We start from the raw sequence: 12159 nt of genomic DNA, 5'->3' as shown, positions 1-12159 counted from the left end.
GTATGGTCATATAATTAAATCTGTAATCCATATTACCAAAACAATTTCTGTATGCTGATGCTACCAACAGTGACCAACATTGTATATCATGAATCATAGAGACACAAATACGTTTCAAATGAAATTAACTTTATGGAACATTCTGAATTTAAAATAAGTGTGCTTACAATTAAATGAAGAGGGCATGATGCCCATTAAAACTGTTACAAATGACAAAAAAATACAAGAACAAAACTTTACCAGATTAACAAAAGCAGCCCACTCGTTGAAATATAGACATTTTAAACAATTATTCCAAAGCAAGATGTGAGAGCTCCGAATCCTTACCAGGGTGGTATGTGGAAGAAAAACTAGAAAAAGATAATCCACAGTAGAAGTAGAATTTAACAGAGAAATAATGAGGAGACAAAAAAGAAATATATGAAGAAATAAAAATCAGTAGTTAAAGTAATCATGAATCTATAAGCTAAAAAGGTAATAGCTGAAGTGAGCAAAAAAATCTGGACAGGCAATTCTAAAAGTTACTATAAAGTACTGGCACTGTTAGTTGTCTGTCAGTTTAGTAAGAGAATTCATATCAGCAATAAGAAAGTCAAAAGACTAACAAGTAATAGCTACATGATGGTAACTAAGAGAGACCATCGGGCTAGAGTTTTAAATTTACAATGACAGAATTTAACATAACAGAATTTTCACCAAGAAAACTCCAAGGGAAATACAGAAATACTTTAACAAGTAATAAACTGTAACCTCCCCAACCACCCCAAAAGTGAGAAGCTGGAGAAAACAAAAGATCTCTCTCTCTCTGTCTCTCTGTCTTTGTCTCTGTCTCTGTCTCTGTCTCTCTCTGTCTCTGTCTCTGTCTCTCTCTCTCTCTCTCTCTCTCTCTCTCTCTCTCTCTCTCTCTCTCAAGTGTGTGTGTGTGTGTGTGTGTGTGTGTGTGTGTGTGTGGTCCAGATAGTCCAACAAAAATTACACTTAAGAAGCTGAGAATTCACTAGCTGCTCAGAATCTGAGTGTCACAGAAATTACAATCTTGTATTGAGGGTTTGAAGACCCATGGCTCATTAGCCTGTGTTGAAAGCCCAAGGAAACTGCTTGTGGCTGTAGCGATATAATACATGAACTTACCAGTAAGAGTAAAGGCAAGCAGGCAAATTATAAATCTCTTTCCCCCCTTGTCTTTTATCTGGCCGTTCACCAGAAGGAATGACCTACAAATTACCTACATTCACAACCATGATCAACAATCATATCTACCAAATTCATTTATATGTTAAAAGAGACAGAGATAATGACTGGATTAAGGAATCAAGAAATAGAATGCTGTTCATAAAATCAGCCTAAAATAATCCATATAAAAATAAAACAAATATGTGGGAAAATATTTTTAAAGATTTATTTTATTTATTTTATGTGTATGAGTACACTGTAGCTGTACAGATGGCCCTGAGTCATCATGTGTGTGGCTTCTGGGAATTGAACTCAGGACCTCTGCTGGCCCCCTCACTCTGGCCCTGCTCGCTCCGGCCCCGCTGGGAAAATATTTTTATTCAAACACTAAACAATAATGAAGATCACTTAACATAAAATCTGCTCATCTAGCATGTCATCCCTATGGCCAGATACCTGAGATGAGCATCTTAAGAGGCAGAATGGCTTGTTTAGCCTATAGTTTCAAAGGCTTCAGCCCATTATCATTGGATCCTGTTGCTTTAGGCCTATGGGGAGCGCATGACAGAGGAGGCTTATTCTCCTAAAAGCTGCAAGAAACAAAACTGAGAAAGTCAAGATTGAGATAAGTTCCCAATGTCTCTTCCAGCACATGCCAAAAGTGACTTTACTTCATTACTGTAGGCTCTATCTCCTAAAGATCCATGGCATCCCAAACGCTCAATAATTCTATAACCAAACTGTCAAGTTTATGACCTTTTTTTTTGAACATTTCACACCCAAACTTGAACATTCTTCTTCTGATCCCAAAGGTACTTGTTCATCTGTAGATAAAAAATACGTGTAGGTCATTTTAAAGAATCTCCAGTTGTAACTGAGACAGCATGTATCAAAAGTTCAAGTCCAAATTGTACACTGATACTCAAAGAAAACTTGGTTGTGAGCGTATAAAAATAAATAAGAAAGACATATACTTCTAAGATACAATGGTATTCCTAACAATCACATTCCACAGAAAAGAAATAGATAAAAAGGAGCAATCAGACCAAACCAACACTAAAACCCAAGATCACAAGTATTAAATTCTCTAGTACAATGTCCTCTACTGAAGGCTCACAGTTCCATGATTGAGTTCCAAATGGCTTCAGCCTTCTCGGTTATATAGGATTCACAGATTCAAACATTACACTGTTAGAGACCACTAGCATGGACTCAAGCTCTGTAAAATGCTGTTTGGTCTCCCTCACTTTCCTTTGAAATTCAAGTAGATGCCTCCATGATTCATAACTCTTTTTTGAGCATATCCTCAAAACCTGCACTATGTGCATGACAACAATTATGCCACTATCCTGCTTAACCCAAGGCTGCAGTGGCCGCTGAGTCCTTGATATTTAGCACAGCAAATGTATTTTGGGAACTAATTTGGCTGTCTTATATGATCAGGATGCCCCAGAGCTTTCTTCTCACATAAAAGTCTTTGAGCCAAAGTGAACAGTCTTCCTCTTTTCTGCTTCTTGCGATTCAGGTGTTAAAACAAATACTCAAAACAAATCAATTTAAAAGAGAAGAAAAGGCTAGTGCTAGAGTGATGGCCCAGCAGTTACAATCCTTTCTTGTTTTTGCAAACCAGTATGTAATTCTCAGGTGGCTTGCTCTGCCTGTTACTCCAGCTCCTGTGCATCTAGTGGGCCTTCTGCCACCTCAAGCACCCACATCCCTATCTATTCATATATATACATCCATATATACATACATACATACATACATACATACATACATACATACACAGATACACACAAACACACTCACACACATACAGAGAGAGAGAGAGAGAGAGAGAGAGAGAGAGAGAGAGAGAGATTAAAAATAAATCTTTCTAAATGAGGGAAGGTTATTTTTTTCTTCCAGTTTTGGACATTTTAAAGCCAAATTCCATGCCCAATACAGGCTCTCTGTTCTGTGTTCTGTGCCATGGACATACACCACAATCAGAGAAATCTGTTCATCTCATGGTTGCTGTGAGGCAGACAGAAAAAAGTGTCTGGAGTCCCAATACAATCTTCAAGGATATGCATGTGGTGATCACATTTCTTTTTTCTGTATGGTACACCATTTACATTTCCTTCCAGCCATACCCCTTGCTGGTGGTGACTTAGCCCTTAGTACATGACCCTTAGGAAACTCTTAGACAAACCACTGTATATGGCATGAAGATAAATACACAACTCTAGCCCTTAGGCCCCTTTATCTTACCAAAAGTGAAAAATGAAACAGGGAAGCATTAGTGAAGGTTACATCTCACTGAGAGCAGAGCACTAATTGTTTCAATTGCATGTGACCACATGTGACCAGGACACCCTCCTGTTTGTGGAGAAATCATTAAACTGCTACAGGTTATATCAAGATGCTCATTCTAGAAATTATTTCCTTTATTAATTGTTTTCTGCTTCAGAGTAAAGTGGTGATTTGAGATAATGACATTCTATTAGGCTAGAGACTAGAAAAGGTCTGTGTTACAGTCTTCAGTCTGCATTGTAATTTACAATAAATTGAACAGTATCTGTAGGACTCAGTTTTCTTATCTGTAATGAGAATTTAATGCTGACATTTTTTGCTTTCTACTAGATTTATATATTTTTTCTTTTTTATTATTTTATTTTATTGGTTTATTCTTTTAACTTTTATTGCATTATGAAAAGAAAAGTTACATGATTTCAATTTATCTGAATTTATTAACATTTAAAAACATACTTTAAGTAAATAGAATTAAATCACATCCTTGTTTCCCTGTTGTACCCTAACTCCTCCCAGAGACCCCCTCTTTAATACCTACAATATCTTTTTTGTCATATTCTTTAAGATTTATAAAATATTATAACAATAAAAATGAGTATTATAAAAGTTGTTTGGTATAAAACAACAATCAATTTAACAGTGTTATGTAGATGCTTGTCTCCAACAATAGTGAAAATACATACGTTTTTCTCAATATAAATTTTAAATAACTCCAAACATATTAACTGTATATTTCAAAATAATACATCACTACTAGTATTTTCTTAAACAAACATAAATATATAAAGTCTTTTTGTTTGTTTGTTTTATATTTAGTAAAGTTTAAAATCTTGGCTCTTACTGTGGTACAAGCCCAAAATAATAACAATTTTTAGACATTGGATTTCATTGTAATAAGGCTGTACTTCAAAGACTCTCACATCACCGAAGGATTTTACCTCCATTGTAGCTAAGCTGAGAGTTGACAGTTCTGCTGCACCACGAAATGAATTGTAGGCATGAGTTTTGGATACAGACTTCCTGCTATGGTCAAAACTATTTGACTTGAGTGAATGACTTTGTTCTCAGCCCAGAGAGAACAGGTTACATTCATTTAAGAAATGGTGTGTGTATTAAGATAGTCTATCCATAAAGTCATTCACCAACTGTTTCAATGAACAATAGTTCTGCTTGGAGGGTGGCACAGACATTAGGTGAGGGTAAGAATCTGATTCATTGGCTGTGATGACTTAGAAAAGCATTCATCTCAGAAAAAGAGTAACTTAAAAATTCCTCTTCTTCAAACTTGATAAAAGAGCTACAAATGTCAAACAAAGCATCCAGTCTCACTCTTTGTTCTTTTCCCTACAAGCCACCTCCAAAGTTAATTGTCTATGTCTCCCCTTGGGAATATAAATACTTTTGAAATATATAAGCTGTTCTGAAAAACATAGTATAGTGTAAAAACATGAACTTAACAATACTACTAATAGAGAAGCTGAGACAGGAGAAGCAAGATTTCAAGACCCTTACTTTGTACACAGCAAGACACTGTCACAAACAAGCTGAAAGTATATGTAGATTGTACAATGTTGGACCTATTTCTCCAATTACCAAATTAGAGAGACCATTGGTGACAATCAACAAATTTCTAATTCCTCATATTTTTGGATTTCAATTGATTAGGATATGTTGGTAATGTTAATTTTCATATTAAGATATTAAGAAAAGGTAATTGTCAAATCCTGTTGTTTTTGTTGTAAGAGGTAGAGTTAGATTTGTGTGGATTTGTTGAAATATTACTTTCTTGCTTCTTCTAGGGTGTAGTTTTGCTCCTTTTTTTTTCCCACAGATCTTTTTAATATAAAACAAAGATAAAACACATCTCAACTCTCAACCTGACAGCATGTCTTGTTTCTATAAGGTAGATACTACATAGCAAAAAAGTCTTTTAAGAACATTTGGTTGGGAAAAATTTTCTCAGGTTTCTCAGGGAAGCCTGGGCACGGCCAACTACTAGAGCAGCCCTTGTCTTTTCAGATCCTCGTATGTTTTCTTGTTCACAACATTTCCACTGGAGTCTTCCATATTCTTCCTCGGTGTCAGGCTGCCATTGCTCTGAAGCCTTCTACAGTTTCAGCTTGGCCCACAAGGAGACAGCATCTTCAATCTGTGTCACATTTGCAAAGTGGGCAGTGTTTGGGATGCCCAAACACCTCATACCATGAGTATGACGCCATTCCGCAAAGTGCCGCTGGAAGGCCTTGGGCCTTCGGTAGGTGTAGTTTCCACAAATCTCACAGTTGTAGTTGATGTTCAGGCCGTGAAGCTTATACAGCCAGTAGGGGATGGGTTTGCCATCCCAGCAAAACCAGAGGCAGGTTTTTGGGGTTGTAAATGATCTCATCCTCACTTTCGCTCTCACTGATCTGCTCCTCCTCCTCCTCCTCCTCCCGCTCCTCGCCTGTCCTGGCTTGCTTGCGCTGTACATTTTCATGAGTGAGCTGTCACTGTTCCCCAAGAATCTCCACGTATTCATAGATCTGGGCTTCCAGGAAGGCAATGTCTTTGTTCCTCTCAGTGTCTCTTTTTGTGCCCTTTGACTTGGGATTTTTGGCAAACAGAGAGGTGTCGAGTGACTCCAAGGACTTTCCTTTGGTGCTGAAGAGCCTCTGAGCTCGTTCTTCTAGGGTTCCACCACACTTCAGGCCTAAAGCCAACAGTGCAGATTTCAACCTGTCCAGACCCAGGGATGCCAACTCCTCCCAGGAGGAGAATACAGAGAGGTCAAGATGGGCTCCTGCATGAGTCAAGGCGCTGCTTGTCTCTTTCGGCCATCCAGGAAAGGTGCCATTATCCCATTTCTTCTCAAAGTCGGTCTGAATCTTCCCAAAAAGCTCGTTCTGATCCTGAAGGGGCTTCACTCTATCTGTGTAATCCTGTAGGTACTCCAGCAGCATCTCCAGGTATCTTTTATACTCTGCATTCTTTCTTTCTTTAGGAATGTCAAATAACTGGTCGAAGATGGACAGGTATGTGATGTAATCCAGCTTCTCAGATGCCTTCAGGTTAATGTACTTGAGGTAGCAGTCATGGAGATCAAGGTAGCGACCATATCCCTCTTCATCTGTGAATTCCACCAAGTTTTGTGCCTCTTCACTTGCATTCTTTCGAGCCTTCAGTAGCTCCTCAAATTCCACTGACATTGGCACACAGATCTCATTTGGGTGCTTCCGATGAAATTCCTTTATCTGCTTGAGTCTGTTATAGAATTCAGCAAACTCGTTGGGTCCTGAAATAGCATTGAGCTCCTCCTTTCGTAGTCCGTCTTTGTCATCATATAAATCCCTCAGGTTCCCACTGACCTCCATGTACCTATCTTGCATGGCCCGAGTGCGGTGATCGGAATTGATCTGGTCCCGAAGCGTGGACTTCTTAGTAAGCATCTCTTTGGCCATAACATCCATAAGCCGTTCCTTCTCCTCATGATAGCGCCGTTGCTGCTCTAATATTGTCTCCATTTTCCCTTGGTCACAGCACTGCAATTCAGACCACTAACACTCCTAGTTTTGCTCCTTATGTTGATGTTTTCCATCTATTACCCTTTGTAGGGCTGGATTTGTAGAAAGATAATGTATAAATTTGGTTTTGTCATGGAATATCTTGTTTTCTCCATCTATGGTAATTGAGAGTTTTGCTGGGTATAGTAGTCTGGGCTGGCATTTGTGTTCTTGTAGGGTCTGTATGACATCTGCCCAGGATCTTCTAGCTTTCATAGTCTCTGGTGAGAAGTCTGCCATAATTCTGATAGGCCTGCCTTTATATGTTACTTGCCTTTTTTCCCTCACTGCTTTTAAAATTCTCTCTTTGTTTACAAGTGCATTTTGTGTTTTTATTATTATGTGACAGGAAGAATTTCTTTTCTGGTCCAGTCTATTTGGAGTTCTATAGGCTTCTTGTATGTTCATGGGCATCTCTTTCTTTAGGCTAGGGAAGTTTTTTTCTATAACTTTGTTGAAGATATTTACTGTCCCATTACATTGGGAGCCTTCACTCTCTTCTATACCTATTGTCCTTAGGTTTGGTCTTCTCAGTGCCTCATGGATTTCCTGGATGTTTTGGGTTAGGAGCTTTTTGCTTTTTGCATTTTCTTTGATTGTTGTGTCAATGTTTTCTATGGTGACTTCTGCCCCTGAGATTCTCTCTTCTATCTCTTGCATTCTGTTGGTGATACTTGCATCTATGACTCCTGATTTCTTTCCTAGGTTTTGTATCTCCAGGGTTGTCTCTCTTTCTCATTTCTGTATTGTTTCTATTTCCATTTTTAGATTCTGGATGGTTTCGCTCATTTCCTTCATCTGTTTGATTGTGTTTTCCTATAGTTCTTTAAGGGATTTTTATGTTTCCTCTTTAAGAGCTTCTAGCTCTTTACCTGTGTTCTCCTGTATTTCTTTGAAGGTGCTATTTATGTCTTTCTTAAAGTCCTGTATCATCATCATGATGAGTGATTTTAGATCTGAATCTTGCTTTTCCAGTGTGATGGTGTGTCTAGGACTTGCTATGGTGAGAGAATTGGGTTCTGATGATGCCAAGTAACCTTGGTTTGTGCTGTTTATTTTCTTATGCTTGCCCCCCACCATCTGGCCAACTCTAGTGCTACCTGCCCTTGCTAAATCTGACTGGAGCCAGTCCTTCCTTTGATCCTGGTTCTGTCAGAACTCCTCACAGTCAAGTTGTCTCTGTGATCCTGTGGTTCTGGTATCCCGTGACCCTGGGCTTGTTATAGTACCTGGGAGTGCAACAGTTCCCTCTGGGTGTTGTGGGATTGGCTGAGGAGCCTGGGCCCAAGGTCAGCTCAAGACACTATCCCAGATAGACCCAGACCGGCTTTATTATTTTATTTATTTACATTTCAATGGTTGCCCCCCTTGAAGCCCCCTCCCACATTTCCTCACCCCATTTCTCTTCTTCCTTGCCTCTAAGACAGGGCTTCCCCAATCAGACCTCCCCTCTGTAGGATTAAGCACATCTTCTCACACTGAGGCCTGACCAGGCAGACCTCTGATATATTTGTGCCAGCGGCCTCTATCTGGCTTCTGTATGCTGCCTGGTTGGTGGCTCAGTCTCTGGGAGATCTTTGGGGTCTAGGTTAGTTAAAACTGCTGACCTTTCTGGAGATCTTTGGGGTCTAGGTTAGTTAAAACTGCTGATCTTCCTATGGGGTCACTCTCCCCTTTAGCTTCTTCAATCCTTCCCCTTCAGTCATAGTGGTCCCTGATTTCAGTGCAATGGTTGGTTGGATGTAAGTATCTGCTCTGTCTCTGTCAGTTGCTGGTAGGGCCTTCAGAGGGCAGCCATGCTAAGCTCCTTTCTATAAGTACATCACAGCATCAGTAATAGTCAGTTCCACCATGTGATGGGTCCTAAGTTGAACCAGTCATTGGACTGATTGCCTTTCCTTCAGTGTCTTTCCCATTTTTATCCCTAAAGTTCTTTTAAAGGACAGTTCTTGGTCAGAAATTTTTACTGTGGGTTATTAATCCTGTGCTTCTGCTTAGGGCTGTGTCTATCTAGTAGACATGGACTCTTCAACTTCCCTCTCTCCAGTGTTGGGCATTTGGCTGAGGTCACCTCCATTGAGTTCTTAGTCTCTCACCTCCCAGGTCTCTGGTACTTTCTGGAGGGGGCCTCCTACATCCCACTCCTTGATCTGCATATTTCCTTTCATTCTCTTGACACTCTGGGCTTCTCTCTTACTCCACACCACCCCTGATCCTGTTTTTCTTTATCCTCCTCTCCCCTCCTCCACCCAGGTCCTTCCTTCCCTCTGTCTCCAATGATTATTTCTTTCCCCCTTCTAAGTGGAGTTGAACCATGCTCACTTGGGCATTTCTGCATGTTGCACTTCTTATGGTCTCTGAATTGTATCCTAGGTATTCTACGTCACAGTATTTTCCCTGTCCAATTACATTAGGGCAGCAGGAGGCCTGTGATTGGAAGGGAAAAGGAAGGTGGAACTGGGAGTTGCAGAGACAAAGAGCATCTCAGTGAGAATCAAGAAGACCAAGATGGAGGAGGATATGAACCAGCATGGTTTTAACCAGTCACAGGTAGCTATGATATCATAAGGTTAGAATAATTCGGATAAAGCCTTTATCATTATCAATTAGTTCTGAAATTATTGTATTGGCTTCTTGTAAATTGAAAATTTATTGATACATAAATCTGACTGGTTAAATATATATAGAAAATCTTTCTCTCTAACTATAAATTGAGCACAACTATTACCATTTTGTAATTTATAAGATATAAGATAGACCTAATTCCCAGTCCATCATTTTTGTCATTAAGACAGAACAATGTCATCTGTCCTAGCTTAAAAGACTTATAATTTTACACCTGACTTATGTCCTGGCTTTAGATTGTATGCCATCTGAAATCCATAGGACTTGGGAGCTCTGGCCCAGAGAGACCACCGAGTTGATATCACCTGGCTGGATCCAATGTGGTGTGCCAGTTGCCAGCAGTAGTGCAAGAAGCCTGCTGGTTCATTTTTTAATATTTACTGCAAGAGATGGCGAACCAATATATTGAGCACATATCCACTAGACATTAAAGATTAGTAGCCTAAGAGTTAAAGTTTCATTTTCTAAGTGAGAGAAAGGTAATGCTAGATGAGTCATGTGACTCAAGCACAGGAACCTTGAAACAAAGAAAGCAGCCCTGAGGTCCCCTGCTGTGGGGAATCACGTGTTGCTCTGAGTTAAGAATGACATTGCCTACTTTATAGGGCAGAGAGATCGAACTGTGAAATTAAAATTGGGATTATTTGCTTTAGAATAAATTTATATTCAGATTCTTTCCAAATAACACTGGGAATTTCTTCTGTGGTTCAGAACTAAGATAGGGAAAATTAGTCACTGACTCTAGAGTAGAGAGGCAGTGATAATATTGTCTGCTAGGTACAGATAATAAATAATATTGTCTGTGGCTCCAGGTAGAGAGATCAACAGATATTATACAGGTTTTAATAAACTATGTCTGAGGGTCCAGGCAGAGGGCTGAGCAGATAAATGGTATTATGAGACGGCTGCTCTAGGCAGAGAGCAGAACATTAAGATGGTATGAGGATTGCTTTATATACCTCCACAGAATACTCAAATTCTGTCTAACATGGGCTCCATGTGAATCTTGGCTTATATTTCCTGCTTGGCAAAATAGATAAGGCCTAATAGGCACATACAGTATTTTAGTTTACTTCATTTGTTTTGGATTGTTTTAATTTTCAAAATGTGTATGATTTTGAGTTTTGTGGTTATATTATTCCTCTGGGAGAGAGGTCTAAATAAAGGGTTTTCTGATTACTAACTGAAGGATATGCTATTTTGGGAAAAAGGTTATCTAGATGATACTAAAATTATGTTTTGAGATTTGTATATTACAGAATATACAGCTTTGGTGAATCTTCAAGTCAGACATGCTGAACTGATCTGCTTGGACTCATGCTGTCCTGGACATTCATCTGGATCCAGTCAATACACAGACATCAGAGACTAAATCATTTGTTAGTGTGGCCTTCTTAAGGCTAACTTCCTTATTTTCCCTACTCTTCCCCCACCCATTCAAAATATCTCAACACCCATATTCAGCTTGAAAACGTTATAAAGAGTCCTTCACCCAGTTTTCTGGGCTTTGGTTCTGGAAGAGGTTATTATAGGTTGTCTTTCTAGAGAATGTAGCAGTGGTCATAACTGGAACATGGAGGAATAGCTAGAATTGATTACATAGCCATAATTTCATTTGGTAGAAATCTTTTTGTTATTAAGTTGAAGTCATAATTTCTTATTTTGGTACAGAATTTATTTTGATGTAATATCAAGGTTTTCATTGGTATAAATTTCTTCTATTGATACAGAAAACATTAAAAGTACAGGGCTTAGACCCAGTCCCCCTTCTATAACTGGTTTCAGAAACTGATCTGAGATGATTAGGCCTGTGAGTTAAGCACCAAATAGCAAATTCATGGCTCTGAGTTTATCATTAGGGTGTTTTCAGATATTTTAATTAGAAATAGCTAAGAGTAGTTAATGGAGAACAGTCCAAATTTCTTTAGATAGAGTAGTTGGTTTTCAAAACCATCAGAAATCCCCAGAATGTAACATTTAATGCTATTTACTCACTTGTTGTTGAGAGTAGTCTGCCCCTGACAGCATTCCTTTCTTGGATTCCAAGAAAAAATTGAACATCTATGGATTTGCTCCAGTTGTAGGGAGACAACCACTAGGCAAGAACTGCCTCATTTCATCTACAGACATAATACCGTCCAGAAATAGGACACAATTTATAGTTTAGGACAGCTCAGTTCTGGAAAGACGGAATAAGCTAGTCCTTAATTTCCTGTTTCTCTAAGGTCTGTCAGATGATCTTGGACCAGAAGGCTAAAGACGGATGCTCCAATGTTTTGAAGTACAGGGACTGTCCAGGGATTCAGCGGTCTCTATAAATTGGCTAAGTTTTGGAAGCTGTATTTTGTGCTTCTCATATCTTCAGGTAATATTAGTCATTCTTGGATTTCTAATGGGGTTGAAAAACTACATATTCTCATAGCCATCCCAGGCTATTTACTTTAAGAAAACAGATTTGAGAGAATGGTTTTCAGATGGCATACAACCTAAAGCTAGGACATAAGTCAGATATAAAATTATAAGTCTT

The 12159-nt window shown here is 39.0% G+C and overlaps 1 pseudogene across 1 annotated transcript; it reads right to left on the bottom strand.

Moving 5' to 3' along the window:
• Window positions 1–5288: 5288 nt before the first annotated feature.
• Window positions 5289–7020, bottom strand: LOC116068984 (annotated as a pseudogene). Its single transcript, XR_004109791.1, has one exon. The product of XR_004109791.1 is annotated as a splicing factor 3A subunit 3 pseudogene (transcript).
• Between the last annotated feature and the right edge of the window lie 5139 nt (window positions 7021–12159).

The sequence above is a fragment of the Mastomys coucha genome, unplaced genomic scaffold (genome assembly GCF_008632895.1).
Source record: "Mastomys coucha isolate ucsf_1 unplaced genomic scaffold, UCSF_Mcou_1 pScaffold22, whole genome shotgun sequence".
Classification (NCBI taxonomy): Eukaryota; Metazoa; Chordata; class Mammalia; order Rodentia; family Muridae; genus Mastomys; species Mastomys coucha.
This window is presented reverse-complemented; position numbering and strand designations above follow the sequence as displayed.